General features: G+C 40.9%; 1 long non-coding RNA gene across 1 annotated transcript; it reads left to right on the forward strand.

The window, feature by feature from the left end:
- The first annotated feature begins 329 nt into the window (after nucleotides 1–329).
- Nucleotides 330–5,580, forward strand: LOC146183098 (uncharacterized). Its single transcript, XR_014708718.1, has 3 exons — nucleotides 330–423; nucleotides 2,593–2,721; nucleotides 2,829–5,580. It is a non-coding gene; the product is annotated as an uncharacterized LOC146183098 (long non-coding RNA).
- Nucleotides 5,581–7,822: the final 2,242 nt, after the last annotated feature.

Consider the following 7,822-nt stretch of genomic DNA (forward strand, 5'->3'; position numbering starts at 1 on the left):
AGCCAGTAGTTCGCACAGAGGAAAGATTTGCTGCGCCGATGTTAATACGGAACGCCAGCTATGCACGATCCGCCATTCCCAAACTTCGCGCGCCGTGGCCTTTTCGCACCCCTCCTCTTTACAGCGAGATAGAAAATAGTGCGCCAAAATAATTACGCAAGACGCAGGTTGTATTTACCGTTTTGAAACAAATACGTCATAAGCAACAGTTTCATTTTACTTGTATAGCTTGTTTTATGAAATATATTTCAGATTTCTATTGTTTTTAAAGTTATTGTATCAATGCGCTGCTCGGAGCTGGCCATTTCAAATTTTCGTCGTGTCTAGTCGTGTCTGCACGACTAGGCCGTTTGTTTGTGACCGCGTTGAAAATGTATCCCGCACAGCGGCTGCTACTTCTGGCTGCAAGGCAAGCTTCGCTGGGTGAGTAAGAAATTGTTTCTTCTAAATGAGTCACTTAATGGAGCAGTAAAGTGACTGAGTGTTTTCTTTTTACGATAAAAATGCTGCAAGGACCGTTGTTTGCATCCGCCGGCGCAGGCTGTATGGGCGAGCAAGATAGCGCGCGCGGACCGTTTAGTCAGTACGAAAGGCGGTGTTTTATGGCGCATCTATAGTTTTGTGCATGCAGGAACGTTTTTCGCTTGTAATTCTACTCGCCGCGTTTCGTGAACTGCCATTGGTGGCGGAACCTCGCGATGTAATTCTTCAAAATGAGCTTGGCGATCCGACGTCTTTCGTTGATTGCCGCTGGTTCTAACACTTTCCCAGGAAACACAACTGAGCACGAAAGTCTGCATGCTTAGTGTGGCCTTCACTCTGCAGCAAGATACAGAAAATACGCACCGTCGAGTGGAAGCCGTGCATTGTTTCTCAGCCTGCAGAGCTTACGCGCTAAGTTATGCCGCGGTTGCGAAAAAGAAAGAGAACGATCTCAATAAGCTGCCTTAGAGGGGAGGGTAAGGTGCATTCTGGCCACAGCGACTCTCCCAACTGCTAGCAAAATACTCTCGGCCTGTTCATAGGCACAAGTTGAAACACATAGCGAGATAGGAACGGCGTACGAACATTCTGCAGTGATTTAATTTTAATAGTTCATAAAATGTTTACAGTCAGCCATTACATTGCCGTGATTAAGTGGTTTTACATTTTCATATAGTCAGAAAGCACAATTTAGTTCTTTTTAAGTTCCTGAACTGCATGCTGTGTGATGTGCTGGAGCTCTATTTGCTTTGGTCCTCAGTTTTTTTTTTTTTTATTCGCGGAAATGTTTTATGAAATTAAGCTTCAGTTGAATTGGTACAGAAAGAAATCGAAAGCAAATCTTTCAGACGGACCTCATATAACGAAAAGCCTATTATAATACACAAAAACATATCAATTTCATTTGTTTTCTTGCTTCAGGGCCAATAGACTCTTCCTATCCAGAACTGGGAAAAGAAAAGAGAGTACTGAATCATAACTTACTTTTAAGGCGTATAGAATGTAGCCATGTTATAAATGGGTTCAGTGTATGCCTTCTGGCTGTCCTCAACAACAAAGCTGTGACTCCACGCAAACCTTTTGATAGCATATGGACTCCTCCCGAAGTGAAGGTGTTTGGCATCAAAGGTGAAATACCTTCATTTAATTTCAGTTCAGTTCAGTCATGTCCGACTCTTCGTGACCCTATGGACCATGTCACGCCACGCTTTCCGGTCTCTCACTATCTTCCTAGCATCACATAACTTCCTCTGCAGTGCCTCGAGGATGCCATCTAACCATCGCGTTCGCTGCCTACCCCTTCTCCGGCGACCCTCAACCTTTTCCAGCATCAAATCTTTCTCCAGCGACTCCTCTCTTCTCATCAGATGACCAAAGTAGCTGAGCTTTAACTTTAGAATTAATTAACTTAGAATTAACTTTAGAATTTAGAATTTAATGCTCTTTTTCACATTGTGCTGTTGTGTCTGTGTTTGGTGCTCTTGTTATTTTGTGTCTGCGGGAATTTTCATGTAAACAAAACACTTACCCAACAGCTCAAGCAAGTGAGCTATGCATTCTTTTTTTTTTTTTTTGCTCTGGGTGCATGCTCACTGTTTAAAATATTGCCTTCATTTGTTCTAGGAAAACCTGGTGATGCATACATACGTAGGTACCTACATATATACATGCATAGATACATACATAGGTAATGCATCCATACATAGATACATGATACATAGATTTATTTCTTCTCTACATATGTCGAATGAAACACTTAGTAAACTCAGAGGCAGGAACCTTACCCAGCATAGAAAGTGACTCTCAATAAAAAAAGAAATGTATAAATCAGGAAAATGGTGGTTCTCTTCAGGTGTGTCTGTTGGTGAAGACAAGAAAATGTTTTAGCCTTCGAGGTCATCAAGGAGTTATTAATATACATATATTATACTCAGCACTATTTTGTGCTGCTAGTGCGTGTCTTGGTTAAACATATTTCTATTGTGTACTCAGTACTCTCAACCTTATGTGACATATTTTGAGGTTAAATTCTTATCCTATGTTTTGTAGTCAGTGATTTGCTTTATTAAACTTCACAAGAAATCTTTAAAGCATTGCAACACCTTGCAGGTTGCCACCACCTCCACGGCTGCCTAGCAACTATTCTTTTCCTGTCTGTGCTGCAAACACAACTTAGCAATGAGGGCCACAGGACTGACATCTCACTGGGCAGTCGCGGGCTACTGACTGAATACACAGGTATGGTTTGACTGTGCCAAAAACTTAGAGTTGCCAACAGTGGGACTTTTTCCTTCTGTTTGGGAGCTCATATATCTAAATCGTGCTTTTGATTTTAATCCTGGCAGGTGTGACATGGAAAGCCTTCAACACCAATGAAACTTAGTTTTGCCGACGTCACAAAAGAGTGGTTGGTGTTTGCCTTGTGACAAAGACCAAGTCCACATCTAAAGGCGCTGCACAGCCACCATGAACAGTGCCACAATAGCAAGCAGCTGGGATCAAGGCACCTTCTGTGCTCATTTACAACTCAAGTTTGAAGCTTTGTAATTTTGCAAAGGTAGGCCTCCAACAATTGACAGAGAGGAGCCTCCCAATCAATTGAGCCACAAAGGAATTCCCCCTTTCATGGCAGTAGGTGACAAAAAGAGGCAGTGCAGCTGGTGTTCAGTACCGATAAAGAAAAAGCTGCCCAGCCTAGTTAGCTGTGGACAAGGGCTGAAGTGGTACCAGTGTTGAGAACGATCTGATTGGCAGAAAAGCCTCCTTTGAGGGATATTCGCCCCTTCATTCTTAATTTGTAACTGACTGCAGTGGATCTGATAGCCCCGGAAGTTTTCTTTTTTTTTTTTTCAATTTTCTCTGCCCTCTAGGGTTGTACAGAATAACAGATGCACAACCCATGCCAGCTCCCTCATTTTACGATGCTTTCATGCCAGAATGTTGGCAGTGGTATTCAGACCTTGTTTTTTTTTCAATGCCTTTTCTCCATGCATAATAACAGGCTATTTAGCGTAACACAGTCGCACACAAGACAGAGGACACCATCAGCACTTACAACTGTTCAGCGGAAAGCAGCCGATATACATAGCCTACTCAGGTGATGCGCACGGGTACAAGGCAACATGGAAACAGCACCATTTTGTCAAACTATGCGTGAGAAATTTTTCTTCAGTCTCATAAGAAAAACCAATTTGCTGCTGACACAGCTGTAACCTGCTTTTTTATATGAAGGGCTTCTAGTGTTTCATGAGCCGTTACCCACAGTTTTCACAATTGGTGCAAACCCTACGGTGCAAGAGAAGTCGCTCACCTTCATTGTTAATGTCTTTTGCATGTTCCCTAAGTTGGCCATTGACGCAGAATCCTGCTTGTGCAAAATAAGATTTTTCTGCATGACAGTAGAACTTTATAGACGGTGGTGCACTTTACGAAATGCTGGCCATGTCTCTTCTGACAGCCGACCTGTTTGCTTTCGTAGCTTATGTGATGGCTTAGCTGAGCAAGCTTTCAGGGAGCAGAGGATACCATCTATACATTAAACAGGTTTGAGCTGTGTCAGTGACACTTCAGCTTTTCTTTGAGGCTGAACAGATATTGCTCATACCTGATTTGATAAGATTGGTGCTGTTTTCCTGTTGCCTTGTACATGTGCACATCAGCAGTGAAAGCTATGCATCGACTGCTTTCCCCTAAATAAACAGTTGTAGTAAGTACACGTGGTGTCTTCTTTCTTGTGTGTGTCTGTGTTATGCTAAATACCTTTTTTATTTCTGAAAACCAACTATCTCAGCAGTTAACTTCCTTCTTTTTATACCAGCAGAATGTGAAGAGCAGCACCGTGTGCAACACTGAATTTTATTCTCTTTTTTTTTTTGCTGTGTCTTCTGTACTCCTCGCAAGCTGTTTGCTGCACTACAAAAGGTAAGGGCAGTTGGTGCCATCATGGCTGGTTCATGCTGCCCTTATCTTTTGTAGTGCTGCAAACAGCTTTTGATATGGAATATAGTGGTTGGTATGTACAATGACAGGGATGCGAAACTTTTGCTCCTTCCTTTTTTTTTCCTTATGGTGCCTTCTAGTGTTTCTTGTAGAGTGATGTATGACCCTTACCTGCTACCTTTTCCTTAGTACTTTTTAGTTATGATAGTAGAATGTAACTATGACAGGCATGCAGCCATTGCATTTTTTTTTCAGTGCATTCTAGTCATGCTAACAGGAACAGCAGCAGTGAAGCAGTCTTGGCTTCTTTTTTTTTGCAGTGTAGATTTTTTAATGGAATTGATGTCGTGCCTATTGCTCAAGTGTTTGTGCAGTTTCTACAAGATGTATGTATGACCAGCATTCAGTTGGTGACATGCATGCACATATAGTATGAAATGCAACACGTGATGATGGTCCTTTGTGAAAGCGCCTTTTTCTGTATACTGAAGCTTTTTCATTCGAATTTGTTGCTTTGTTTTATTTTGTACAAACATTATGCAGATAGTTCGTTCGACCACTCAACCAGTTTTGTACACTTTTGCATACCTATCCCTGTTTATTTCTAGTCATTTCCTGTTCTTGTTTGGAGTATGGATGTTGTCATTCTTTTGTAAAAAGATCATTTTAAGCTTGGAGAGAACTGCATTATTATTTTGTCATTTTCATACCACTTGTAGTGTCTAGTTTCTGTGCTTGTAACTTCGTAGCGCATTGTTGAAAAAAAAATCAAATATATGATTTACACATTTTGTTTCCTAGCACCTTTTGTAGTTATTGCCGAATCTCCCAAAGAGCACCCAACCATGGCTGTCCACCGTACAGTGTGGCATGTTTTGTAACAAAGAATGTGTACAGTTCTCACTTACTGTTTGCAGTTTTAATGTCTGTGAGAATGAATGGCAATGTGCATCATTCTTTACGTGTCATGTGTTCATGAGTTGGCTCTTTCTGGTGTTTTCTTCCTTGGTACAATATTAGGCTTCAGAGAACCACATTTTTTCATTTGCATACTGTTGCTTGTGGCTTTCCTTGCTTTTAACATGCATGAGATTAAGTTGCCTATTTGCAATGTATAATGTTGAGGAAATTAAAGAGTTCTGTAGTTTACTCATCTCATTTTCTAGCATTGGGTGCAGTTACTACCAAACTTTCTAAAGAGCACCTGATGGCCATTAACAGTGAAATGTGGCACGCTTTGTAATAAAAACATACAGTTCTCATTACTAGACAACAGTTGTAGTGCGTGAGTATTAATGATTTACAATTGTACATCAGTTTAGCTTGCATCATAACTGAATGTGTGAAAGAGCACTGTGGGTGTGTGACGGCAATGCAGCTTTAGTTGTAGTAGCATCTGGTGAGACTATATTTTTTGTCTGGCAGTGGTGTTGAAAACCTCTACAAATACATAAGCATTTCAGACAGTTTTGCGAGAAATAGCAGGGAATAAATAATTTAGAGCATTGCAGGAGATTCTAGAGCTCATTTTAGACATTCAGAATCTATTTTAATGATCTCTAGATGATGACTTGCAAGACGTCTTGCAGCTTAAAAAAGTGGGTGCATTAGTTGAGCTAGAAGGCAGCTACAAGAAGTACCAAGACATATAAAAACATCTTTCATATCTCGTCAAAGCATCTTTTAAATGTCTATCAGCTGTCTTGGGTGCCACTTCAGATGTCTATAAGGTGACTTGTTTATCTTGGGCAAGATGCCTTATAGCTATCTGCTAGACTGACTTACGTTTAGTAAGTTATTTGTCTTCCAGATTTCTAGGAGATATCTTGCAAGACGTCTTGTAGCCTAAAAAACTGGGTGCATTAGCTGAGCTACAAGATCACTACAAGAAATATCAAGACATCTGGCAATGTCTTGCATATCTTGTCGAGACATATTATATACGTTTAGTAGCCATCTCAGAGGTCTACTGAGACATCTATCGGGCATCTTGCTTGTCTTGGCAAGACAGTTTATAGCCGTCTCATAGATGGGTTGGTGTTTACTGGGTTGTCTGATAGATTTTTCGGTGTAGCGCGTGATGTCTACGCCACCCGTTGGTCTGTAGATGATTTTATAGTCCTTCTCCGGAAGTCGGTGTAGCGGTTTCTTGGGATGTAGCGGAGGGAGAGGTTTCGCCTTCGGTTTCTCGGACTGCTCATTTTTCTTCTGAGGTGCTAATGACTCAGCTTTGGGGTTCTTGGTACAGTAAGAAACAATTGTCTTCCAATCTGGTCTTTCGAATTCGGCTGGGGAAGCGTTCGTCCCAACTACGGCGTATTCCATGACTGCCGCCGTGGCGTTCGCGCCGCACTAGGCCTGGCGTTCGGGTAAGCAAGGGCGCTGGAGCGACGCTGGATTTAGACAGTCGGAGCTCGGTCTCCCGAGCTCCGATTTGCGTAAATAAGGTCTTGAAAGGTGCCTTGTACACTCACGGTTCTTGTCCGTGGGTCGCAGTCGACGTATCCGGGTGTTTTCCCTTGTAGCAGGTGCTCGAAACGCGGAGCCCACACGAAGCACATGCGCCTCTGTTAGCCCCCTAGTGGATATATATCAAGCCTCATGAATGAGTTAGTGTCTGATTGATGGTTTAAAATTTCCCGCTTCATGGTTGCGAACTGTTCGTGCAGCTTAAGATAACAAGGTTGCTTGATTTACATACTTTGTATATTCATAATTTTTGGTTTAACGATTCTTTTACTTCAGAGCCTGCACTATATTTTGATACAAAAAAAAACTCCACCTGATTGTGTCACTGTTGTTCTAATTATGTTGTCAGACATTGATATTTCTTTTCTAGATTTGAATTTCTGCTTTCATAGTTGCCAGATGATCATATTAGACAGTTTCTTTTATTTTTGCATTAAAACATCCCTTTTTAATGCTAAAAATGTTTCCGGTTTAAAGCCTCATGAATGAGTTAGTGTCTGGTCGATGGTTTAAAATTTGCCACTTCATAGTTTCCAACTGTTCCTGCAGCCTAAGATAACAAGGTTGATAGATTTACATACTTTGTATATTCATAATTTTTGATTTAACGATTCTTTTACTTCAGATCCTGTACTATATTTTGATACAATGAAAAAACTCCACCTGATTGTGTCACTGTTGTTCTAATTATGTTGTCAGACATTGAAATTTCTTTTCTAGATTTGAATTTCAGCTTTCATAGTTGCCAGATGATCATATTAGACAGTTTCTTTTATTTTTGCATTATAACATCCCTTTTTAATGCTAAAAAATGTTTCCGGTTTAAAGCCTCATGAATGAGTTAGTGTCTGGTCGATGGTTTAAAATTTGCCGCTTCATATTTTCCAACTGTTCCTGCAGCCTAAGATAACAAGGTTGATAGATTTACATA

The sequence above is a fragment of the Amblyomma maculatum genome, chromosome 7 (genome assembly GCF_055883805.1).
Source record: "Amblyomma maculatum isolate TAMU_Amacu chromosome 7, ASM5588380v1, whole genome shotgun sequence".
Taxonomy (NCBI): domain Eukaryota; kingdom Metazoa; phylum Arthropoda; class Arachnida; order Ixodida; family Ixodidae; genus Amblyomma; species Amblyomma maculatum.